Below are 25,336 nucleotides of genomic sequence, written 5' to 3'. Positions count from 1 at the left end.
TCAGAAGTTCTCAAACATTTTGGTCTCATGATCCCTTGACGCTCTTAAAAATATTAAAAACAGGTGAGAACCCCAAAGAGTTGTTACATAAAGGATATATTTATCAATACTTACTATATCAGAAATTGAAACAAAAAATTATTTAATTCATTTAAAATAACAAACCCATAATGTATCAACATAATTAATATTTTATGAAAATATAGTTTCCAAAACAAAAATATTAGTGAGAAGAGTGGCACTGTTTTACAATTTTAAATGTCTTAAATGTCTGGCTTAATAGAAAGATAGCTAGGTTCTCATGTCTGTTTCTGTATTCAATCTGCAGTGATGCACATGACATGTACCCCCTGGAAAACTCCCCTGTACACTCATGAGAGAAAGAGAGTGAAAGATGCAAACAATGTCTTGGTAGTATGATAAAAATAGTTTTGATTTGTGAATCCCCTGAAAGGGTTTTGAGGACCACAGGAGGTAGACATTGTGTAAATAATAATTATTCAATTAATTATATATATATATTTGCCTTGAATATCAGAAAGTTCAGAGCTAAATTTAGCAATCAGTTCAGACCAGGCATTAAAGTCTCATGCAGCTCTGCTCAAGTGCAGCCCATTTTTTATTTGTCTTTTACTTCTTTTTTGGTGTTAATAGACCTTGGTTATTATAACTGTTCCATGTTTTTATTAAATGTTGCTTCAAATTCTTTTTGGAAGCAGGTCTGGTGTCTAAAATATAGTTAAGTGTGCATATATGCTTATACATATATCTCAACACATGCAAGTTTAAAATTACACTTTTATCTCATTTTCAGTATCTACCTAAGACATCTCAACAGGATGAAAATACGTCTGCTAGTCACATAAAAGATTAAGACACTTCTCAGATTGTCTGAATGGACCATCCCATTCAGAGGATAGGGGTTGAATTGCAAGAAAACTGCTGTAGAAAAATATGTAGCTCTGTAATAGGTCCTTTATCACCCAGGAAGTCAGGCAAATAATGGAAATCTCTCCGGTGTCTGGATTGTTTCTCAAGACTCCTACTTGGGCATTGACACTTTTTCTGTATTGGTAACTAACTTGACGCTTATAAATGTTTGCCCACTGCACTTTATTCTTCTTTCTTGGAGAAATGCCCTTCGGTCACCCATGAGGATAAGTGTCCCCAGCTAAGCCTGCCTCAGGGCACCCTATCCTGGACACACTTGATGGGGTCAGCCTGTGCACCTGACCCACGCTGTGCCAATCAAATTCTCTCTCCTGGGAGTTTGCTATCGGACTGAGGATGGCCAGTCTCCTTTGGCAAATGTCTTCAGTAGAAGAGATGTAAACTTGGTAGTTGCTGATAGATCCTCTTCCACCCAGATGCCCCAAGGAGAAAAAGAAAGGAAAGCTGATTGCAGAGAGAGACATGACACAGAGAAGAAAGCTGAAGATGGACTGTCTGGGTTCCTAGCAGCTTCCCAGGCTACCTTGAGGCCATGTGCACTTGGACTTCACAAGATACCACTTTATCCTCATATTTTCCTTAATGCTTAAGCCAGCTCAACTTAATTACTTACAACCAAAAGGTCTTAACTAAGACAAAGACAAAGCCAGAACCACCTGTGAGGTTTTCCTTACAACCAGGTCCTTTACAGGATCCTGGACAGCAGTGTAGGTCCTAAATACACATTATTGACTCTTTGAAGGCTTCCACCAGGCAAAAACATCTTTCCATCCAAGGCCAACTAGATTAGGAAATGGCATTTCTTTCAGCTTTCCATCCCCAGAGGGCAAATGCACAGATGACTGCAGTTAGCAATTGACTCTGTGGGTTAGTATTTACTGAGGGCACACACCCAGGGACTTGAATGACAGCAATCCCCAGGTGCCAGGGAGGAGACTGGCAATTATGCTTCCAATCACCTGCCTGTCCTCCAGCCCTCTAAATCAGCACTCCCCACAGCGGTGACCCTCAATGGCTGGCCAGGTGACCCACTTTTAAAAGTGCCAATTTTTAGCAGCTGGAAACAACAAACATCGTGGGAGGTGAAGATGCCAGGAGAACTGATTTCTCCTTCACTGTTTTCAAAAGATGCTGGGTGTAATGGCCATAGCCATGGAAAGTTGGCACAACTCCTGCCATGGAGCAGCTGTGTGATGGTAGGTTCCTCAGTACCCCTCCCTAGGCCTCGGTTTTTACAGCTGCAAAATGAGGAGGTAGAATGAGATGGTCTTTAATATCCCTTTCATCTTCAACTTTCTACAATCTTTGTGAGCTGGAAAGATTTACACAGAACTTCTTGATTTTATTACTTGTAGTTCATCTTCTTGTGACAGAGCCAGCGGCAGCTTCTGCATGCGAAAGTGAGTGGCGCTCTTCTCTTTCGCTGATGATTTAAGAAGTGTTGAAAACCCAGAGTACCTCCCTCACTGTTGTGCCACAGCCAGGCCCAAAGCTTCCCTGCCCCAGAGCCAGACCTGGCATCCAAGCTTTGTTTGTAGTCTCGGTCAAAAGGCAAACACCTGCTTTGCCCATTGCTTCTCCAGAGCTTATTAGCCTGGACTTTCTGGATTCTGTAGGAATGATACTGGGCATGGGATCCTGCAGAGGCACATTCACCAGGACAGGTCTAGGGCATAGGAAATGGTGGTGCAGACAGGCCTGGGCAGTAAGTAGTATATGCAGGGTAGCCCATGAGTAGCAAAGAGCTCTAAGGTGGGGAACCATCTCTAAGCCAGTTGTACTTAGGGAGGAGGGTCATCAGCTCCAGGTGTTGCACTAAGCTTTGCTTCATTTTCAGGGTGCCCAGCAGGAAGAGAGTCTCTGGCCACTCTCCAAGACCTCTCCCCAATACAAGGGAAGCTGGACATCAGGCCCCAGTAGGAGGAGGAATTCCTCTGAGGCAACCTTGGCCCCAGCTTCTACTGTCCAGGCATTCATGACAAAAAGACTAGGCATAGTTGACCGCGCTGGAGAAAATGGCCCAATTCTGTTGTGGAGCAGCTGCCTGGAACCCCTGAAACCTCTTCCCCGTGGCCCCAGAGGCCTCTTCTGTTGTAGGAGTTGGCAAGTGGAGCCAGCTTTCTTCCTCACTTGCTTGCCAGCCTAAATAGCCACAGGCCCACGAACCCACCCACCCACTCTCCAAAACAAGCCTTGGGTGTCAGATTGCATAGCAAACCCCCCTTTAGTGGCTCCAGTTCTTAATTTAAAATAATGGAGAAGGGAGAACCAGGAGGAGATCTTCCTAGACTCCTATGGGGACGTTATTTATCAATATGGCAGCTGTAGTAGGTTTAGAAATAAATGAACCGTCAGATAGCACCCTGAGGTATTATCCCACCACATGGCTTCTTAAACACCAATTCCCTCTGCACCCTGTTGGAATATGTGTGGACACTAGATTCGAGAACCAGGCTTCACACTGACTTTTTTAGTGGACTGGGCTTGTCAAATCTTTATCTCATTTTGGGGGGAGGATTAGGGTGTATTCTGGTGACTTATGAGTGTGTAGATGTTAAGCAGTAGTAAAAATAGCAACGGAAGCAAAAAACATCCAAAAAAGGATCTTGAAACCTTCTGAAAAGAAACTCCCAGAGGGGCCTAACGGTACCAGGTGTGTTTTCTGTTTGCTGGGGAGAATCAGGAAAGGGATATACATTCATGGGACTGAGAATGTCCCATCACCGTCACCTCCTGGCACTATATCCTTAGTCTATGGAGTAAACGCCTTATAAATATCATAGGGACCAGGAATCCCAGCTTAACTTGCCTTGCTAGTCTCTCCCCGCCCCTACTATTATACGTTTCCTTTGTAGAAGAATGGGAGTTTGGGGGATTTTTTAAATCCTGTTGGACAGTCCTTTTAACTTTGCACAGGGATAGCAGCCTAGGGCGCAGTCAATTTCTTTAACGAGCCACCGGGAGACTTGGGCTAACCGGAGACAATAGCTCCGAAAGTACCCACTCTGGAAAGGGTCTCAGAATTACAAAACTCCTGCTAATGAAAGGCCTCAGTAACATCCTGAGGGGGAAGATGTGCTGATTATGTCAGTTGTGAAATACAGGTCTGGGAGAACTCTGAGCACATGCTTACCTACTGCAAATCTACCTGCCTGACCTCCAAACAGGGTGAGGTTCAATCTGTGCTGAAGCTGAACCATATTTTTGTATTCTGCTTTCCAAATACTAACTCATGTCATAGCATGAATTTTAGGGTCCCAGCTTTTAGTCCTCAGGCAAAAGAACTGTGTGATCGTGGTCCAGTCACTTAGCCTAGCCATGCCTCAGTCTCCTCATGTATAAAATAGGAATAAAGCAGACTCAATTGTCATGAGGATTAAACGCAACAAAGCTGGCAGAGTTCTTATTAGCACGGTGCCTGACACGTTAGCTGCTATTTACTATGCACCTACTGTATGCCCAGCCTGCCCCTCATAAAGCAGGCGCTGTGCTCCCTGTACAGGAACATAACCACCTTCCCTCTATATGTGCCCTGGATCTATCTACTGAAGGTCAGGAAAGTGGCCATCATTTCTGGCAGCAGAAGTACCACCCACTTTGCTTGCCCGGGCCTGTGTTGTCCTGGCCACCTCACCGTTATCAAGGCTTTACACCCACCCACCCCTACACGGCAATCCAAATATGAGCCTGCTCGAAAGGAACCTTTCATCCACCCGCCCACCAGCATGAACCTGCTCTCCTGTTTTGCGGCCTCCCTCCCTCTCGGTCCCTTTATGCTCTCATTTTCCTGTCTAAAATTAAACGTATTGCTGCCCCTTTTATCTGTGCCTGCTAAATCTCAGGAGCAGAATCACGGTTAAGCTGACACAGGAGCTCGGACAGGCGCGGGGCCCGAGGCGGGCGCCGCAGGCCCTTATGTAAGCCAGGCTTTCCCGGCACCCGGACGGCAACCGTAGGCGGCGCAGCCCGGCCCGAGGACCGCCCCGCGGGGCGGGGAACGCGGAGCGCCCGCGGCGCTGCCCGCAAACTTTTCTCGTCCGAATTCTTGACCGAGAGCCTTGGAAGCACATTCTGCCCAAATCTGTATACGTCAGGGAGCCGCCCGCAGCCCTGGCGGGTGGGGGGGTGGGAGGATGGAGGGAGAGGGGGAGGGAAGGGGAGGGGTGACGAGGTGGGGGGGAGAACGAGGAGGTGGGAGGGGAGAGGAGGGGCGGGGAGGAGGTGGGAGACAGCAGTGGGGGAGGGGGAGGGGCGGGGTGGAAAGCCCGGTGCGGCGGGGAGGGGAGGGGAGGGGAGCGGAGGGGAGGGGCGGCGGGCGCCGCGGGAGGGCCGCGCGGGCGCAGGGGAAGGGCCTGCGCGCTAAGCAAGTTCTGTAGTTTCTCCAAAGCCGGGGACGACCGGCGAGGGCGAAGCGCCCTGCGACAGGGAAGGCGTCTTCGGGTTTCTCGAGCGCTGCGGAGCTTTCCTGAAACTGCTAAATAAATAGCTAACTACAGTAGGCCGCCCCGCCCAGCCCCGGCCGCCGCGGGGGAGTGGCGGCCCCGAGCCGGCCAGGCGGGCCCGGCCTGAGGCGGCGGGGACAGCGGCGGGGACGGGCCGGCGCGCTCGGAAAGCTCCGCGCCGGGGGCCGCTTCTCCAGCCAAGACCAGCAGCCGCGCAGCTCCGGGAACTCGCCTCGTCTGGCTTCCGGGAGAGGGGAGACTTTTCTTCTCAAAAATCCACCAGAGTCCTTTGATGCTCTTTGGTTTTACTGTGGAAAACTGCAATTAAAAAAACAGCCGTGAAAATAAATGAGATTAGAACCTGCTGGCTTCACTTCCTGGAGGCTTTTTGTTGTGTCTTCTTGAAAGTAGGAATCTTGGCGGGTCATCCTTGTAAGTGCCTTTTCATCCATTCACACTGGTGGTCGTGCGTCTATACCGTGTTTAACGTCGGGAAACTGGTGGCGTTGCGGTGGTTTGCTCTGATGAGGATCTGTGCTGTGGTCGGTTGGCGTTGCCTCACCTGATGGCATGTAATACGTGAACACACGTTGCAAAAGTAAAGATACAGAAGGAGGTATCCTTCTACCACGGTCATAAAACAGATAAGAAAATACTCCCTAAAGCCACGCCAATACTGGAAGAGTTGAGCACTATTTAGATTGTGGAAATGTTAAAAAACAACAAAACCTCGTTGATTAATCCATAGCCATTCTGCATAAAGTGACATGATAAACTAATTAAATAATAGCAATGATGAAACCCAATTACTTGTTTAAACTTACTGATTTAGAGCGTTTATCATCCTATGTGGGAAATCACACGACATCCAGTCTTTGTGTGAGAGAGACACACACATGGATAATCGCTCTGAAACAGAGCAGCTTTATCGCTGCGGTAGGGGGAATTTCCACCTCGGAAAAGCTCTACACACAATTACTGTAAAGCAGACGCACTACCGCACTTACTAAAACTAAAAGTTCTTTCCCAGAGTTTGCTCTATTTTCTTTACAGTAAGCTGAAAGGCCAGGAAATCATAAATTTAAAATTGGCCAGCGCCTATTGAAGATCCCTCCAAAACCAGAATAAGGCATCCTTACAATGGTAAGTTAATAGACACAAAATTTACCAAAATCTGCCTTTCAGGGCACACCTGATACACCTGTATGAAATCAAAAGATGATGTGATGTATGTTTGATGAAACCAGAAGTAGTGATGGGGATATACTTTATGTAAGCAGGATGCACAGACTCTAAGGAATCCATTTTCACTAGTTACTTTATGTAGCTTAACGCCCTGGAATTTGTATATTCCGGATGGATCAGAGGTTGCATGCTGGAGTTCTATGGGCCTGAACTTGTCTTCCAGACCTGTTTGTTTGGCTTGCAGGGTGTATTTTAAACTTTTTGATTTAGTTATGAATATTCTAAAATCGTGTTTCACGTGGAAAGGTGGACTTTTGGCTTCTCTTTGAAATATGAGAAGACCTGGCCACCGTGGGTGGGTGGCACTGTTGGCTGGAGCCAGCAGTTGTTTGGTGTGGGGATGACAGTCTCACCTCTCCAGCTGTTCTCCCCACCCACCCCTGCCTTCACTGTGTTGAGGCACTTGTATGCCCCACACATGTGAGTTTTCTAGTGTTGGTCGAAACCGCTGCACCCAGTGCTCAGTCTCATTATAAGGATTATTAAAGTCATAAATGACTTAGACACGCTAGAGTATGTATGATACGTTAAAACCTCAAATCTTGATTTCCAGAAATTCATTTGGGCAGATTCAACCAATCAGAAACTGACCCTGTACACTTCCTGAAGACCAGCTCTACCCAATGGCTTGGTTTGCTCTTTCTGTGTTTCCCTAAGGTGCAATGAGACATGGGAGAGTATGTGGTCTCAGGAATTAAACTTAGGAATTTGGATCTCCACTAGTTACTTGCTATGCAATGTTAGGCAATTTATTTGCTGTCCCTGAGCTTGTTTCCTCAAACACAGATAGTTATTAAATCCTACTACCTCCTTAGATTATTATAAATATTAAATTATTATGTGTAAAAGCCTAATCTGGCCCACAGTAACCACCCAAAATAGTTGTTTCTCTTGAAACTTTGTTATGTAGGAAACTTACTGGGATACTTGCTTAAAATGCCAGTTTCTGGGTCCCTCACTCAGGATTTTGATTCTGGAAATCCTAAATGGGGCCCAGCGGTCGACATTTTAACATTTAATTTTGAGGCAGGAATTCTCAGACCACACTGTGACAGCGCCGTGCTGGACTGGCCATAGTCATTCAAGCAGATGAGACGGAGAACAAGGAAGGAAGCCCCGCCGATTCGCGGGCTGGTCCTGGCCAGCGTGCTAATCCCGTAGCTTGATAGGACACCCTGCCTGGATCCCAACTGGCTACTCATCAGTTCACAGACACTTACTGCGCGCCTACTGGAAATGCAATGAAGGAGGCACCTGGCATCCAAAGGTAGGTGAAGCGGTTGCTGTCCTCAGGGAGCTTAGGAGCATTTGGCTCTAGTCCCTGCTTTTCCTACTACCCATCATTCAGTACCACCCATTGCTAATGCTGTCTTCTTCCCAAAGATGCTCCTTGATTCCATCACCATCCCTTCTCCCCACCTAGCGCCGGGCATTCTCCTGCCATGTTAGAGTCTTGGACAACAGTTGCTTCGGCATTACTTGTGGACACTTAGCATAGTACTGTTTAGGTGCTTGTTACATATTTGTGGAATTTTATTTCCTTGGACAAATCTGTTTTCTGAAACATAGCTTCTGTTCAGTCATCAGATATTTATGGAGCATCTTCTAGAAGGCAGACACTATTCCAGAAGCTGAGGATATGGTAGTCGACAGCATTAAAATTTCTGCCCACACAGAGCTTTCAGTTGGGGAAAACAGGCCACTTTGACAAACTATTTTGAATTCTTGTCTGTTCGTTGTTATCTGTACCGTGACCTCTGCTGTGATCTTGTTTGCTCTCTGAGTCCTGTGCTGTTTTACTGCCAGGTGGACTTCTTTCTTAACATTGGTCTCTACAGCCCCTACTCAGGTGGCGATTTTATCTGTAAGAGAGTTCTTCCGTAAGTCTGAGAACTCTTCATTTATCCTACTGCATTTTGATTCAAAGCATCTGTGTTTATTCCAGGCTTGCACCAAGATCAGCCACTCATTTTCAAAACCAGAAGCTTCCATAAGGGCTACCTTTTTTTTTTTTCCTGAGACAGAGTCTCAGTCTGTTGCCCCAGCTAGAGTTCAGTGGCATCATCACAGGGCACTGCAACCTCAAACTCCTGGGCTCAAGCAATCCTTCTGACTCAGTGCCTCAGCCTCCCCAGTAGCTAGGACTACAGGCATGCGCCACCATGCCCGGCTAATTTTTTCTATATATTTTTAGTTGTCTGACTAATTTCTTTCTATTTTCAGTAGAGACAGGGTCTCGATCTTGCTGGTCTTGAACTCCTGACCTCGAGCAATCCTCCCACCTTGGCCTCCCAGAGTGCTGGGATTGCAGGTGTGAGCCACAGCGTCCCACCTAAAGATTGTAATATTTTAGAGTTGTAGAATTTAACATTGGAAGCCAAGCTGCAAACTCTTCAACAAACTGAATGGTTATCATTTCAGAAGCCACATGGATCAGTTTGTAAAACCTGATTTGGCCTTTTTTTTTTTTTTTTGAGACAGTCTTGCTCTGCTGCCCCAGCTAGAGTTCAGTGGCGTCATCACAGCTCACTGCAACCTCAAACTCCTGGGCTCAAGTGATTGATTCTTCTGCCTCAGCCTCCTGAATAGCTGGGACTACAGGCATGTGCCACCACCCTGGCTAATTTTTCTATTTTTTTGTAGAGGCGTGGTTTCGCTCTTGCTTAGGCTGGTCTCAAACTCCTGGCCTCAAGCGATCCTCGTGCCCCAGCCTCCCAGAGTGCTAGGATTACAGGTGTAGGATTAGAGGCTAACTGCTAAAAATGCAACTTGTATTATATATTCTTTTCTTACAGAATATTGTGGAGAAAGCTTGTTGAAGCCAATAGGCTCTCCTGTCCCATTTTTTGTTGTTCTAATTTTGGCTTTCATTTTAAGCTATTATGCAGAATGTAAGAATAACTGACTACTTTGTATTCATATTCCATAACTTATTTTAAGTAGAATCATTAATAATTTATCAGTAAAATATAATCTTACCTTTAACTATGTGATTTTTTTAGGTTTTACTACATTCCTTTTGAGCTCTTTGTATTTTTCTAGCTCTAATTCTTGTTCTAGAGAAACACAAATCCAATTTCATAATAAAAATTGCAGGGAGTTTCAGTATATCAAATATTCTACAAAGCGAGTTATATTTGAAAATTCAGGTAAAGAAGTATAATTTTAATTTCTACTCCAAAGTGGCAACTTTTTGTGAAAGTGCCCCATAATGTATTATTTTTATCCTTTTGCATGGGTATATTTGTATATTTGACCTCTATCCATTATCATCTTTGGCTCTCAGTTGCATACATTTTATCATTTCCTATGTCTGAATTACTTCCTGTTGAGAACATGAACTGGATTAATGGCAATTCTTCAGGAAAAAAATTCAAACACCAGGCATCTCACTTTGTGCTGTGAAATGCAAAATGAACAATTTGATTTGGACATAAATCAGTCTTCAGTAAGGCAACAGGTGAATAGGCAGATACGATAACAATATGTTGGGTCATGGATGGTCACTCTAACCAGTGCGTAAGTTGCTGTGCTGAGCACAAGTTCAAACTGCCACATCAGGACTTAATTTGAATCTGTACATCTGCAGCCATTAAAAGTGGCCATAAATAGATGGAACTATCCATCAGACCAGTTGGAGTTTTAAAACTATAAAATCTGGCTACTCTGATAGGATAAAAATTTAGACAGCAGGGCTGGGCATGATGGCTCACATCCATAATCCCAGCACTCTGGGAGGCCTAGGTGGGCGGATTGCTTGAGGTCAGAGAGTTTGAGACCAGCCTGAGCAAGAGCGAGACCCATCTCTACAAAAAATAGAAAAATTAGTTAGTCATCATTGCGTGTGCCTGTAGTCCCAGCTACTCAGGAGAGGCAGGTGGATCGCTTTGGCCCAGGAGTTGGAGGTTGCAGTGAGCTATGATGAGGCCACTGCACTCCAGCCTGGGAGCCAGAGCAAGACTGTCTCAAAAAAAAGAAAAAAAAAAAAACACCCAAGAATTCAGACATCAGGATATTGACAAACAGTCCTACCAGAACCCAAGTTTTACTTAGAGAAACTGAAAGAAAAGAAATTACAAGCTCCATTCCTATTCCTTTTTTTTTTTTTTTTTGGTGGATAGAGAGGAGAGGAGGGGTAAGGGTGACAAATTTGAACTGGAGCCTATATAAAGCCACAGTAGTTGGTCGCATAGAACTTGTGAGAATTCATTTTTGTTTTAACTGATGTTTCCCATTGAACTGACATTTAGAGATTGAAATACCTGGAATGCACACCACAACTGAGGTGTTCTCCTGATAGGTTGAAAGGGGAGATGACAGAGGTGAGGTGCCTTGGAGGGGCTCAGGTGACATTGGTAAAGGGAATGAAACAAATGCAAATTTCACAGACCAAAAAAAGTAGCTTTGCCAACTCTAGTTTTTGCTGGGCTGCTCTAAAGTGCTGCCTCTTTTATCATGCTTAGGCTCTCATCCTTCCTGACCGGTCCATATTCTCCATCCTCCTCCCCAATGCCCCTCCAGTAAGACCTTTGACAACCTGGCTGGGACCGCTGCAGGCCCCTGCTTTAGTAACTGGTGTTAAGATTTCTCTCCTGGAGTACATATACATGTAGGTTTGTTTGGTCTCCTGATTTTATCAAATTATTTTAGAAATTGAGCTGCTAAAGATTGTGTTTGAACACATTTCTTTGAATAAGAACTTTAATTAGGGGACCAAAAAGCCCAAGCTCATGCCTTTCAGTAACTGAAGCCAGTGTCCATAATTTTTCATATCTCCAATCTTTAGAAACTATTACCAGCTTTTTTTTTACCTTCAACTTTTAAAGAAAGTTTGCCTCCTTCTTAAGGCCTCTTTTTAGTTCCAGTAGGATCCCCGCTTGTGATTATCATCAGTTAGAGGAAGCCTTCAAAACTCAGCAACAAGAAATCACTGTGTTGCCAAGAGTTCTAGGGATTTACTTCTCTAATCCTTGTCATAGCCAGTCTTCTGGGAAGACGTTTTCATTTCATTACCATATTAGGTGCCTAAGAGTTTAATAGTAAATTTATGATTACTAAACTTTTGACTATCTTAGAATTTTTTTTTTTTTTTTTTTGAGACAAGGTCTCACTCTGTCCTCCAGGCTAGAGTACAGTGGCATCATCATAGCTTATTGCAACCTCAAACTCCTGGGCTCAAGCGATCCTCCTGCCTTGGCCTCCCCAGAAGCTGGGACTACAGGCGAGTGCCACCATGGCCAGCTAAGACTAGCTTAGAAATTAATTTGCTCTATAAAGTGGCTAGAGAAACCTACACATGACTCCACGTACTCATACATAAGATATAAATGACACATGCTGAACAGGGAAAGTGAGTCCCTCCTGTTAGTCTGAGGAATGTGATTAAGTAGTTTTGTTTTTGTTTTAGAAAGTGAGGGCTACTGGTGAGGTAGATTTCTGAACTACCCTGAGAGCATAATCAGGAATCTGCCAGCAGGCTCAGAGAGGAGTCATCCAGCCAGCTGGAGAGAGAGAGAGGAAAAGATCAGGATAATTAAGGGCGCTAGGATTGCTTCACATGCAAAGGGGCAAAGAGAATTTTTATGTCCCAACAAGAGTACAAAAACCTGAGGAGAGTCCAGCTAACTTTGAAGATTATTGTTTTGATTCAAAGAAAATACAAGTTTCAACCACAGCGGGACATAAAAATCTAGAAGCAATGATTGCCATGAGTTGATTAATAACATACACTGGCCTAAAGGTGGGATTCAAAACTGCTGGAGTGTGGAAGATGGTCATTAAATTGCCTGTTGTATTACCTTCTTTCTCTATCTAACATTTTTCTATAATACAAGCATCTGTGTAAAGACTGACAAAGTGGCTGCTTAGGTATTTGGAAAGTCAGCTTCCACCCAAACATAAGAACAATTTCAAATGTCGGGTGGGCTTCATGTAAGTCTTGCCCCTTCTGGGGCAGGGTGGGGTGGTCATGAGGACAGACCCGCTGCATGAGATCAACTTTGAAAGCTGGAGACACCTCCCGAATAGACTTTTCTAGCTTAATAATAACTAACTCTAGATTTATCCTGAGGGGAATTTTCTACAAGCTTTTATTTTCACTTTGTTGACATACAGTAGTTAGTGAAAACTAAGGGATTTTCCCCTTAAATTAGATATCAACCATTGAGAAACACGGCAGCAGAGACACCCAAAATGAATAAATATCTCCCTGCTGCTTGAATAGTCAACCTTCCGACTGATTAAGAAGCCGCCCTGGCAGGTATTCTAAGTCCCCATGTGATGCCAGACATGTCGCTTGACCTCTCCCCAGGCTTAAGTGAAGTTAATGTTTTTCCTCCCACCAACTCAGAATGGTGCCTTGGGGACAGAAGAAATGAATGTTTCAAAGTCCAGTGCAAATTTTCAAAATGCTACAGGAAAAATCAGCTACAAAATACTTCTTTTGTGAAATGTAGCTGCTGTGTAAAAGACACGTGGTACATGGTAAGCAGTTTTCTTGGCACGGGGACAAAAATATCCATCTTGCTATAATTCAAAACCAAAGTGGAACAACACCACAGGAGGTTTCAAGAAGGGGAGCAGAGTGTTCTTTTTAGACCTATGAGGCAAGTCATGTTCTTTTTGGACGTCTCTGGGAAAGATGTGTTCAACATAAAGATGTTTTATGGCTGATGCCTACCTAAAGAGATCTCGCTGTTCAAATCTCAGAAACATGTCTTCAAATGCCGTTTGACCTCTCTAAAAATGAGCACCACTGAGCTTCCTAAAGAAAGATTTTGTTCCCAGTATAATTATAGGCTTCTGGAGTGTGCCCTGGCTATGTCTTTTATGCATTCCCAACTGTTGCTTCTTCCTTAAAATACACATATTTCATGCCTATGCGTGATCTCTTGACAGTACTGACATACACATCCTATGTACTGGAATGCCTGTTCCCGCTAGCGGGCCACATGCACAAAATAGTTTTACAACACATGGTTGTCAGAAGGGCTATCTCTCAAGTGGCATATACTCCACCCCTTAATGTAAGCATCTCCCACCACTTAATGGACAAATACAGTCACCACTTAATGGACAAATTTAGTCAAGCTGAGATTCTAACAACAGGCAGGCATGGGCCTTCGTTAGAAGGAAATTGTCTGAAATTTCAGCAAGCAAACTTAACCGTTAATTTTTTCTTGGTGGGAACACCATACACCACACAACTCTACTAAAGCAAGACACTTGGAAGTGGGCTTTGCCACAGGTATGTCCAAAAGACATGTTATGCTAAAGCAGCTGGCTGACTGGCCTCAGTAGTGAGCAGGAGAAATGGGTCAGCCTCCCTGAATCACATAGAGCTCTGAGGAGTTAGCGGGGTGCAGGGACTCATGCCCAAGTCACCCACTGCAGTTGAAAGGATCCTCCTTCATACATGGGGAAATGCTATGCAATGACTACCAAAAGAAAGTAGAAAAGTTTAAAAGGTTTTTTGGTTTTTGCTTGGTTGGTTGGTTAGTTTTTTTGGATTCACAAAAGTAGCCACCTGACCATCAAGTTTGGAAGGTACAACTTCAGAAAACGCAAATGCCTGTCTCCACTTGAAAGTACTCTTCTATGCCCATAGAAAGCCTGGAGAACCAGAGATTTAGTTTGCTTACTTAGTCTCTCCTTAAGTTGTCCAAAAAACTTTACTGATCACGTATGATACAACAAACGCTGCACCTGATCCTGGAGATACACAAACAAAGAAGATCCAAATCCTGTCTTTGAGGGGCCTCCAGCCAGACCCCATTTTAGGTTCTGCATATGTAGTTTGGGGCTAATCTGCACAACTGGACCACCTATTCTGAACATCAGAATCAGAGACAAGTGACTTCTTGAACTCATCAATAACCACTTCTCACTAAAAATGCTGTGTCTAGAATTCCCATGACCTATTTTGAAGACCTCATTAAAAAATATACTTGGGGCAGGGTGCGGTGGCACACGCCTGTAATCCTAGCACTCTGGGAGGCCAAGGCCAAGGCGGGAGGATCGCTCGAGCTCAGGAGTTCAAGACCAGTCTGAGCAAGAGCGAGACCCCGTCTCTACTGAAAATAGAAAGAAATGATTCGGACAGCTAAAAATACATATAGAAAAAAATTAGCCGGGCATGGTGGCACATGCCTGTAGTCCCAGCTACTCGGGAGGCTGAGGCAGAAGGATTGCTTAAGCCCAGGAATTTGAGGTTGCTGTGAGCTAGGCTAACGCCACGGCACCCTAGCCAGGGCAAAAGAGCGAGACTCTGTCTCAAAAACAAAACAAATAATAAAATAAAATAATAATGAACTAAAATAAATGAGCCATTCCACACCTCTGCCAGTGCTCTCCTTTCTAACTCTCTGTGCAGAACAAATAAACAGCAAACAGCAATGAGTTAACGCACAAGCAAAGATGATTTTTGGCAATTAGCGAAGTTAAACTCTTCTGTTTATACATACCTATTATATACATAAATATATATGCACATTTATAAATATGTATGCACATATACCATTGGTCATTCAATATGGATATTCCCAAATAATAAAATTACAATAGCTAACATTTATTATTTTTTTTTTTTTGAGACAGAGTCTCACTCTTTTGCCCAGGATAGAGTGCCGTGGCATCAGCCTAGCTCACAGCAACCTCAAACTCCTGGGCTCAAGCAATCCTTCTGCCTCAGCCTCCTGAGTAGCTGGGACTACAGGCATGCGCCACCATGCCCGGCTAATTTTTTCTGTATAGTTTTAGTTATCCAGCTAATTTCTTTCTATTTTTTTTTTTTAGTAGAGATGGGGTCTCGCTCTTGCTCAGACTGGTCTCGAACTCCTGAGCTCGAGCAATCCTCCTGCCTCAGCCTCGGCCTCCCAGAGTGCTAGGATTATAGGCGTGAGCCACTGCGCCCAGCCTACAATAGCTAACATTTATAATACTTTTTGAGCACATAACCTATGTCAAGCACTGTTGAAGACTTTATATATTATACATTATCAGTGATTTCTTATTTTCACTTATTTCTTCTATTTCCAGTCTTTTTTGTTTGTTTTTCTTTTTTGAGACAGAGTCTGTCTTTGTCACCCAGGCTAGAGTACAGTGACATCATCATAGCTCACTGCAACCTGAAACTCCTGGGCTCACTCAGGTGATTCTCTTGCCTCAGCCTCCCAAGTAGCTGGGACTACAGGCATGCATCACCATGCCCAGCTAATTTTTCTATTTTTTATAGAATCAGGTTCTCCCTCTTGCTCAGGCTTGTTTTGAACTCCTAGCTCAAGCAATCCTCACACCTCAGCCTCCCAGAGTGCTAGGATTATAGGCGTGAGCCAAGGTCTTGCACTGTATCCCAGGCTGCAGTGCAGGGGTGTGATTATGGCTCACTCTAACCTTGAACTTTTGGGCTCAAGTTATCCTCCTGCCTCAGCCTCCTGAGAAGCTGGGACTACAGGTGCATACCACCACATTCACTTAATTTTTTAAATTTTTGGTAGAGACGGGTCCTGCTATTTTGCCCAGGTTAGTCTAGAACTCCTGGCCTCAAGCAATCTTCTTGCCTCAGCCTCCTGATTCACTGGGATTGTAGGCATGAGCTCTATTTCCAGTCTTAACACCACAATTGATTTCTTAAGATATGGAGGCTTACAAATTTATTGCAAACATCTTGCCTGGCAGGCATAACTGTTATCAGAGTGTTGGGAAATGATCATTCATAAAAGGAACTCTCAATTTATCTGAACTTTTGACAAAGACCTTTCTGAAAATGTATGCATTTGATCATGTTTGCCTGGGGTGGGGGGCTGGCATTCTGCCTCCGCAAAAACTCTCCTCTTTTGGACAGAGAGGAAAAATCCATGGAGTTTATGGAAAATGGGAGACATTTCCATCTTTAGTGAGATAAGAGGAAAAAAAAATCTCAGCAAGGCTCAAGGAAAATTTTCCTGGCAACGAAGTTTATATTTGATGAGTTATTGTGATATTTGAACCACATGCTCTGGAAACAGATTGCAAAATAAATTTTCACATAACTGAGACAATTCAGGTATGGTTTTTTTGGTCTGGACCATATCAGAATCCGTACCAGTGCTGACACTTCTAAGGATCACTAATTTCCATCTCCTTTGCTCTTGTAAAACTCCCAAGGCAGTGATGAAACATTTAGTAGCATAAGGGATATGTTTCATATTATGATGATTATAATGCTGCATGTTTTCCCAAAATGTACAAATAGAAAATGTGCCATGTTTTACTCATATGCCTGCATATGGAAAACAGAAATAAAAATTGTTTACTCTGGTGACAACAAATGTCATTCTCTTGCTTAGTGGCTTTTGATATCCTTCAGCCAAACCAAACATGCAGCTTCTCAAGATACCAGAATCTGTATTAAATACAATAAGGAGTTTCTTACTCCCAGCCTGCCTTCTCTCTCTCTTTCTCTTTCTCTCCTTTCTTTTTGTCCTCTCTTTTTTTAATGGCTCCATTGTTAAAAATGAAATGGACAATGTCACCTTTCCCAATAGCATCAGTATTTGTTGCTGTTTCATAAGTAATTTAGGAAAGCAAGTGACACATAAAGATGCTAAATTATTTACTACTGTCTTCTCCTCTACTGGATATCACTATAATCTTCAATATTAATGTCTTTCTTACAAGTATAAGGCTGGAAAATGGAAGTCTATGAGTTATATTGATAAATTAAACAGTTATGAAATGTTATCAGATAAATAGCTGGTCCTGATTTTATCATCAAACCAAAATAGCGCCTTGCTTAATGCATGCATTAACTAAACATTTATCTAAGTGTTATTTATGTATTTTTAATTGTTGTGATATCTTCTTTAAATGAATTTCTTTTAGTGTCATAAGGTGTTCAAGCCATTTCTCTCTCCTAAGTCAACTGTAAGCTTACCAACCAACAGTTCAATAACAAGTATGGTATGAGGCTGGGCACTGTGGCTCACGCCTATAATCCTAGCACTCTGGGAGGCAGAGCTTGAGGATTGCTTGAAGCCAAGAGTTCAAGATCAGCCTGAGCAAGAGCAAAACCCTATCTCTACAGAAAATAGAAAAATGAGCTACTCGGGAGGCTGAGGCAGGAGGAGCATTTGAGCCCAAGTTGGAGGGGGCAGTGAGCTATGATGATGCCACTGGGTGACAGAGCAAAACCCAGTCTCTAATAAGAAAAGAGAAAGAAATTTTCCATAGTATTTTTCTAGCATACAATAAAGAACATGCCATATTGAAGCAAATGGATATATCTTAAGTTTATATAGAGTGTAATGAGAATTACTTTTTAAATGGTATATGTAAACAAAAGAAGTGATTGAAAAGAACAATGGACAAATGAATGTGTCTAATATCTCCTTACAGACAAGAAAGGGGATAGAAATTTGTGATGATCTGGATTCAGGACTAGATCTGAAAAAAAAGAAAAAAAATTATGATGGGAGATCACACACTGCCGTCTTCACACACCCACACACTATGTGATTTTTGGGTAGGATTAGAAAAGTCAAATTCCATAGTCCCAAAATAGTAGAAAATAGTAGGAATGGCCAACTGGTTCAAAAGTGAGCTCTCAACTGCCTACTGGCCCTACACCAACTAAAGTAACTTCCAGAAATAATTCTTCTTCAAAAATGCATTATCTATGCAAAGAATTCTTTATTAATAACCTACATCAGGGTTTGGCAAACTGTCCACGGGCCAAATCCAGCCTGCCTCCAGTTTGGTAACTAGAAGCTGCTTGGAGTACAGCCACACTCACTTGTTTTTGTATTGTCAATGGCTGCTTCCCACTACAATGACAGAGTCGAGTAGTTGTGATAGAGACCCCACAGCTCACAAAATTGAAAACCTAAAATCATGACTGAAATGGCCCTTTAAGAGAAAAGTTTGCAGATCCTTGACTCACATAATCTAGGGATATAGTAAAAAATTTGGCTAGAAGTGCCATTAACTTGCTTTCTCAGTGGGAATGTGGTATGATGGATATATTATTTCCGAACTGAGAGATCCAGGCCTCCCACGTGTCCTTCCCACCAGAGGCACACCTAGGGCCAGGAATCTATCTAGCTGGCTCATTCAGCAGTAACCTCTGGTTACCAAGCAGAGTGATCAGCTCCTCCTGGGTTTTCTGGGACTGTCATGGTTTAAAACAAAATCCCACCTTTTGGAAATCCCTCAGTGGGAAACTAGGATGACTGGTCACCCCGGGATGTAGTGGATAGATCATGGAGCCTGGGGCAGACTGACTCGGGTTCAAATCCCACTTTTGGGACTTGTCATGGTGTACCCTTGGACAAGTTACTTAATCTCCCTCAATCTCAGTTAATCCTATCTGTGAATTGGGACTGAGTCTATATTGAGGAGTTGTAAGGATTAAAGGAGATTATGTACAGAAAGAGCCTAGCACATAATAGGCATTGACTAAATACTAGTTCCATTTCTATCCTTTTGTCTGCCATGAGCTAATTGTTTTAAACCCAATCTTTAACCCAAACTCCTTTTTTTCATAAAACTATCAGAAGGAAAAATTTTAAATTCCTTTCTGGCTGGGTACAGTGGCTCGCCCCTATAAACCCAACACTTTGGGAGGCTGAAACAGAAGGATTGCTTGAGTCCAACATATTGAGACTCCATCTCTACAAAAAAAAAAAAAAATTAGCCAGGCGTGGTGGTGAGTACCTGTAGTCCCAGCTACTTGGGAGACTGAGGTGGGAGTATCACTTGAGCCAGGAGTTGATTATGTCACTGCACTCCTGCCTGGGCAACAGACGGAGACCCTGTCTCAAAAAATTAAAAAATTTCCTTTCTTATGTTTTCCATTTTCTAATGATGTCATTTCTTTACCCCTTATAGATTAATACCCTAATAAACAAATAATTTGTTCTGCGGTGAAGAAAGTAGCCCATACACATATAATTGCCTGATTTTCAACTTAATAACTGTTATATTATGCACTGAGACAAGTGGTTGTTGGATTCTGTTTTGTGCAACTGTGGATGCATGGCAGAGGTTTGCTCTGCCCAACTAGTTACATTGCCCCAGGTCCATGGTCAGATGAAGCACTTCTGGGCACGAGGGTCAGGGCCTTTATCTAATCTAGCATTTCATGCTTCTAACAGGAAATGTTGGCAGGAAGTTGGTAGAGCCTGAGAGTGCTACCTCACACATGATTCATCTGATGGATCAGTATGACCTAAGGCACCATGGGGACCAACATGCTCATTAATTTTTTAAAGAGGTTGGTTGGTAATACAGAGACAGTGGTGCACAAATCCGGTAGCAACCTACGTGCCTTCAAAAGTCCCCGGAATGAGAGCAAAAGCACAGGCAGCATGAATCTCATTCCAATAACAACATTTTGATTTAACATCCAGTTTGTTAGCAAATGTGCATGATGGAATTAAATAATGCATACTCCTATAGTAATTTATATTCTATATTACACCAAAACACCTAGCTGTTCCCCCCAAAATTCAATTTCCTTTAGGCTGTGACTCTATGAATTTGAGGAATCAAATTTTTACTGGATGAACTGAACTGATCAAATCTATCTAAAACTATCAGCATTTTAATTTTAATATCCAGTTTCTTAGTAACTGTATGGAATGAAATTAAATAATGTGTACTCCTATGGTAATGTGTCATCTAAACAGTTCAAAATAGCCAGAATCACAGCTGGTTTCCAACAAATTCGATTTACTTAAGCCTATGGCTATATGATTTTAAGGAATCAAACTTTTTACTGAATTAATTGGTCAAATTAGTCACAACTTATAAATCCAATGAAAAAAATAGTTGAACCGGTTGTATGGCTGGTTTCAGTAGCTAGCACAGCAAAATGAGTCAAATTATTAGCTCAAAATACATACTGCCTTAATTTGATCTAAACTATGAACATTTCTTTTGCCTTTTGGGTTAGGACAACACCAAAAAGCATTAGTTTCCAAACTTGGCTGTACATTAAAATAACCAGGAAAGCTTTTAAAATTTCCAAAGCCCAACCCACATCCCAGAACAACACAATCAGAATCTCTGGAGTGAAATCCAGGCATCGGTCCCCCAATGATTCCAATGTTCAGATAAACTTGGGGACAACTGACATAAAGTTCAAACAGTAATGAAGCCATTGTTCTGTTTTGTGTTAAGGTGGAAGCCAAAGTTCGGGAAGGAGGAAAGAATGAGTGAAACTTTATGATAATATAGTAGTAATTATTATAAGCTAATAATTTATCATATAATTTGTTATTGTTATAAAAAAATTTAATAGCTAACTCTCTACTGATTTCTTACTGAGTGCCAGGCATTTTCATGGATTATTTTATGAAATTCCCACACATACTGCCTTATGAAGTCAGTAGGATCATCGTGCCCATTTGACAAATGGGGAAATAGAGGCATAGGATGTTGATACTTGCTGAAGGATACCCAACTAGCAAGTGGTCAGTGAGAATCAGCACAATGGCAGTGACTCCAGAGTCTGCACATGAATTATTTTTTAAAACCAGTGACCTAAAACTCAGTGCTTCTTTAGATCTTTGGAACTTCCTTATCTTCTCTCTTGGGGGCATTGGTTTATTTCACTTTTCTTTGTTTGTGGATGCCAAGGCCTCTCCAAATAGCACAGGATAGCAATTTCTGACACCCCTGAGAGAGAGGTAGGCCTGGCTTTATGAATATAATAGGCAGACGAGTTAATATTCTGCATTAAGATCTCCTTCTCTCTCAGGGGAGTTTCTGGCAGACTTAAAGCACTGGTAGGCAAAGGAAACCTGAACAAACATGCACCTGGAGGAAACATACCTATTTGCTGAAATGTGCTTCAAATTTAATTGAAAAAGTGTAAGAATATAATTGTGCTTTCCATTCACTGCAAATCTTGTTGTTTCATAAAATCGTCAGTGTTGACCCATCAACCTGTATGGGTTTGTTTAACAAGGTTGGTTTTCTTTTCTTGGTAGGCCCCTTAAACAACATGTGTTACTGAATACCAGCTGAATTCTTCACATTTAAATTATAAACATTAAAACTTTTTGTTGCAGAACACAAAACAAAAAGAAAGATGAAAATACAATGAAATGTCACGGGCACCTGCGCCCGCTTCCTGTGTGCAGTTACGCCGCCGTACACTCACTTCTCAGTTGTGTCTGGCCTCGCGTTTCACGAAAGGCGAGAGAGGCGCAAGCACGGCCGAGCAGCTGCCCCAGGGCCCAGGCCGCCCAGCGGAGCGGAATCGCCCCCGCAGCCGTCTTTGTGCCGCCCTCGGGCCTCCAGAGAGCGGCTTTTCTCCGTCAGAGGAGCCACTCGCACCCAGCACAGCCACCACCAGACGGGAGGAAGGCGCGGTAGCTCTGTCCCACACCCTGTCGGGCATTTCCCGACTGACACCGAGTCTCTCCGGCCCAGACCAGCCGCTGAGGCCTTGAAAGGGCCCAGAGCTTTCCACGCCAGGCAGCTCCCGGGGAAGCGAATCCGTGTCCTCGGGGAAGGGTGGGCCCCCAGAGCCGAGAATCTGCCCTCGCCTCATTGCCGCCAGGGTGTGCAGAGTCGCAAATGTGCACCTACCGGCAACTGCGTGGTCCCCTTCGAGAAGCGGCGTCCCCTCCCGCTCGGCCTCCCGCGTGTCGCCTCTTGCACCTTCCTGTGAGGAAAGCACGTCAGGGCCGTGCACAGGCCTGGGTCCCATCCCTGCCCCCACTGTGCGTGGCAGACCGAAGGATGTGTTTTAATTATTTTTTTAGGCTTCCTTCTTTAAAGACATTCGCAATGATGCTTTATGAGTAATGCTTTACGTTTTTACACTTAGGAGTGTGGCTGGAGGAGAAAGTGAGTGGCGAAAAACACAAGCGAATAAAAATGTTAAGGAGATAATGTGAAAGGACTGGGGACACCGTGAGGAAAAGGCCAGGCACCAAGAACGCAGAGGGCCTGACTGTCCCCTTTCACCTCCGTGTCCCTGTTTATACAGAGGAGGACATTACCGGCGCGGACCTACCTCCGAGGCAGTCCCGCCGCCCGCGGGCACCGCGTGCGCACGGATGAGGAAACACGCGCCGTAATTTGCGCCCGGGAGTCGGCCTGACCCGTCGAGGGCCCCGCCGGCGTCCGCGGCTGGCCTCGGCTCCTGGCTCCTGCGGTGGCAGCAGCTGGCTCGCTTTCCGGGCGGCCACCACCTCCAGCCGCAGCTGTCGGTGCTATTTGCAGCTCTCCACATCCTGAGAGCTGGCCGCGGGGCCGTTCCTTGGAGGGTGTGAGTAAAACACAGGCAGAGGGGGAGAGGGAGATCGCTGGGAAACTGCGAGGAGAGACGGGCTTCCCTGGACCAGGGAGGGGCCTGGGGAAGTTGCGAAACACCGGCCTACAGGGTCTGGAGCAGCAAACGGTTGGCGGAGGCTGCCTCAGTGGGTCATGGAACATGACAGCCGCCATTCCTCGTCCAAGACAACCAAAAGCAAGGAAGCGGGCAGAACTACTCATAAAGTCTGGCAGTGGACTAACCTCCTCCCGTCATCTCCTCAGAAACCCACCCCTACCCATTACCCTCTATCTTAAGGCCCTTTGCGGCATCTGGAATAGTCTTTCTTAGGTATTTGTTTACTTGTTCATTGTCTTCTCGGTTAAAATGCAAGCCCAAAGAAACCTTTGCCAGGGAGGCAATTGGTCTGTTTTGTTTACCTCTCGGTCTCCAGGGCTCAGCACCCCGCCTGGTTCGTTTGTAAATGAATGAATGAGTTCAGTGCCAGCAGGCTGCCTACTCATCAATCAAGTAGTTGGATTTCTCAACTTTACCTTTGGAGATGATGTTGTCATACACCTACGAATTTATTTGAGGGTAAGGAAATTCATCCTCCCTGGGTTTACATATTTTCCAACCCATAGTGTAGGATCTGAAAATATTCATGGTCTTTATGGTTTCTTTTGATAATGCATGCCATTTGTCACTATTTAATACAATCTCAAGTCATTTAAGGAATATAAAATTATAGGGTAAATAGAAAGTTATAGTAGTATATAACCTTAAGCATAATAATTTAGAAGATTTTCATCTAAAACTTAGGTAAAATAAATTTAAGACTCCAGTTCAGTTCAACAGATTTAACTTACTGACAGATCCAATGTAGTCTGCTATATTTAGTAAGAATTCAGACCTTTATAAAGGAAGATTTCATGACATTAATGGAATTACCTTTATATGTTAATGAAACTGAAGGCCTTCACTCTGAAAGCAAATGTTCTTTAAACCTAAATATCTTATATTTAAGAAGAAAATTAGCTGAAAACAAAAAGCTTGTCAAAAGTGATAGTCAATTCTTTTTTTTTTTTTTTTAGAGGTCGGGGGGTCTCGCAATATTGCCCAGGCTGGAGTGCAGTGGCTATTCACAGGCATGATCATAGTGCACTATAGCCTTGAAGTCATGGACTCAAGCGATCCTCCTGCTTCAGCCTCCCCAGTAGCTGGTATCACAGATGTGCATCGTCCCACCCAGCAAAAGTGACAATCATTTCTGATACTGACACCTACATCTGGAGATACTGTGAAAATTATATTCACTAGATATATTAGTGCCTGTTCTTCCCACAATCTCAGAGTTCATCACTTATTTCTCTGTAATTATAATGAAATGTCCCCATTTCTTGCTAGCATTACATCTGGGTAGTAAGGTATGCCAACCTAAGTTTCTAGAAATGACTTGTGTCCTGTTCGTTATTAGAATCAACATGTTAGAATTTGTAGTTTGTCACAGAGTAGAAAACAAATTCATTCATGAAGCATTTGTTTATGGGCACCTACCTAGGTGATAAAACAGTCAAAAGATAGGAGCAGTCCAGCCCTTCTGAAATTGACAAACTTACTAGAAAAATAAATGTTACCACATCTTTGGAACAAAGTGGTAAACAATTATGCAATTTGAAGTGCATTTGACTCCCTCCCTGCTGTTTTAATAGAAAATGGAAAATAGAAATCTTCTGTGCAAGGACTTTGGCTTGAAGGCAGTGTGCCTAGAGATAGGGAACTGGGAATACAACACCACTGCCTATGGATTTTTGTCACCAGGGAAACTGGCCCTCTCTGGTGAGTAGAAGAGAAAGAATTCAGGAAAATAAAAAGAAAACCTGCCAAAGCCTCCCCATTGGAGAGGCCTGTGGGATGTGCACAGGCACTTAAAGGTGACCAGGGCCCTGGCCAGCTTCCCACCGCACTCTCCTTGGTGGGCCAGACACCCCGTGGCACTGGCTGTGGCCATAGAGAGGGAGGATTGGATCAGGCTGAGTCAAGGACAGTGGATGAGGGAAAGGATCTTGTCGGATCAGCAGAACCCACCCGAGAGAAGAGACAGGTTCATTGGTCTCATCAGAGAATTTACAGCTCAGGAAACAGACTTGGTACCTGAGGGTTCTTTCATGCCTCAGACTTTCTCTCAAGCAAAAGATAGCTGAATGTTTGCCTTGGGTCTGTTGGTTGGTCGTTTGGTTGGTTTTTACCATTTTTGTACTTTCAAAGTCATGCTAGATAAGTTTTAAGCTAGTGAGAAGACATGTACATACAGTAAATGGTACCATACATTGAATGGTTCAATATCATGATGTTATAGCAGCCATATTTTGATGAATAACATTTCTTCTAAAATTCTTTTTTAAAAAATTGAAAGACTTCGTCATACTGGGCAGCAAATGTTTTTTAAGTAAAC

At 43.6% G+C, this 25,336-nt stretch overlaps 1 long non-coding RNA gene across 4 annotated transcripts; it reads left to right on the top strand.

Moving 5' to 3' along the window:
• Positions 1–5,766: 5,766 nt before the first annotated feature.
• LOC123649151 lies at positions 5,767–24,000 on the top strand. Of its 4 annotated transcripts, XR_006738881.1 has the most exons (6): positions 5,767–5,825; positions 6,447–6,536; positions 7,665–7,905; positions 22,453–22,896; positions 23,336–23,478; positions 23,976–24,000. It is a non-coding gene; the product is annotated as an uncharacterized LOC123649151 (long non-coding RNA). The 4 variants fall into 4 exon arrangements; XR_006738882.1 differs by having other exon boundaries at positions 7,669–7,905; positions 22,453–23,478; XR_006738880.1 differs by having other exon boundaries at positions 22,615–23,478.
• The last annotated feature ends 1,336 nt before the right edge of the window (positions 24,001–25,336 follow it).

Source organism: Lemur catta, chromosome 13 (assembly GCF_020740605.2).
Source record: "Lemur catta isolate mLemCat1 chromosome 13, mLemCat1.pri, whole genome shotgun sequence".
NCBI lineage: Eukaryota > Metazoa > Chordata > Mammalia > Primates > Lemuridae > Lemur > Lemur catta.
The sequence above is the reverse complement of the archived record's forward strand: the minus strand, read 5'-3'. Positions and strand labels throughout refer to the sequence as shown.